Below are 1,148 nucleotides of genomic sequence, written 5' to 3'. Positions count from 1 at the left end.
TTTTAAGTGTTAGTATCTTAACATTGAGAAGTAATCATACATTGGTGGGTGAGTTTAATTAGACAATAATTTAGTCTGAGTCTCTGAGGGAACGAACTAGAAAGTATTCTATATTACTTGCGAACGCGTATACTTGCGTGAATATTAGCGCGTGTTTTTGCCCTAACAAGTTTTTGGCGCCGATGTCGGGGACTCGGCGTATTTGTTTAGTTTATGTACTTACCATCATTGGTCATTAGGACTCAGTGATTAGGACGTAGTAGTTACTTATTTTTTCCGGTTGTGTTTCAGGTACTTTAGCAAGCGTTTATGCAAACTCGTTCTCGTACTCGCAAGAGGACTTTAGATACAGCTGAGGAGACAGACGAAGTTCTTGATATTCCGGAGAAGTTAGATTTTGAGGATTCGGATTCAGGAACTGAGCAAAAAGAACCAGTAAACATGGGAGATCGTATTGTTCAAGCTGATCCAGCTCTTATGGATTTTTCTCGGCCTAAAATTGATGACATTCAGTCAAGCATCCTTCATCCGGCTATTCAAGCTAACACCTTTGAAATCAAGCCGGGCACTATTCAGATGGTGCAGAATTCTGTTTCTTTTGGAGGAGCGGCAACTGAAGACCCCAACATGCACATAAGGAATTTTGTCGAGATCTGCAGCACTTTTAAGTATAATGGCGTGACTGATGAGGCTATCAAGTTGAGGCTTTTCCCATTCTCACTGAGGGACAAGGCTAAAGACTGGTTACATTCTGAACCAGCTGGGTCCATCACTACGTGGCAAGATCTTGCGCAAAAGTTTTTGGTGAAGTTTTATCCGATGGCAAAGACTGCTGCTATGAGGAGTGCTCTTACTCAGTTTGCGCAGCAACCTACAGAATCTATGTGCGAGGCTTGGGAACGCTACAAGGAAATGTTGAGAAAATGTCCACATCATGGAATGCCGGATTGGATGGTGATCACTGGTTTCTATAATGGTTTGGGGGCCCAATCTCGGCCCATGCTCGATGCAGCAGCTGGAGGCGCCTTATGGGCTAAAAGCTATACTGTGGCGTATAATCTTATAGAGACGATGGCTGCAAATGAGCATCAAAACCCAACTCAGAGGATGATGTCAGGCAAGGTAGCAGGTATTCTGGAAGTTGATGC

General features: G+C 43.5%; 1 non-coding gene across 1 annotated transcript; it reads right to left on the bottom strand.

The window, feature by feature from the left end:
* Positions 1–834: 834 nt before the first annotated feature.
* LOC141681511 (small nucleolar RNA R71) lies at positions 835–941 on the bottom strand. Its single transcript, XR_012558940.1, has one exon. It is a non-coding gene; the product is annotated as a small nucleolar RNA R71 (small nucleolar RNA).
* Positions 942–1,148: the final 207 nt, after the last annotated feature.

Source organism: Apium graveolens, chromosome 8 (assembly GCF_009905375.1).
Source record: "Apium graveolens cultivar Ventura chromosome 8, ASM990537v1, whole genome shotgun sequence".
Taxonomy (NCBI): Eukaryota; Viridiplantae; Streptophyta; class Magnoliopsida; order Apiales; family Apiaceae; genus Apium; species Apium graveolens.
Note: the sequence above shows the minus strand (reverse complement) of the source record. Positions and strands in the feature narration are given on the sequence as shown.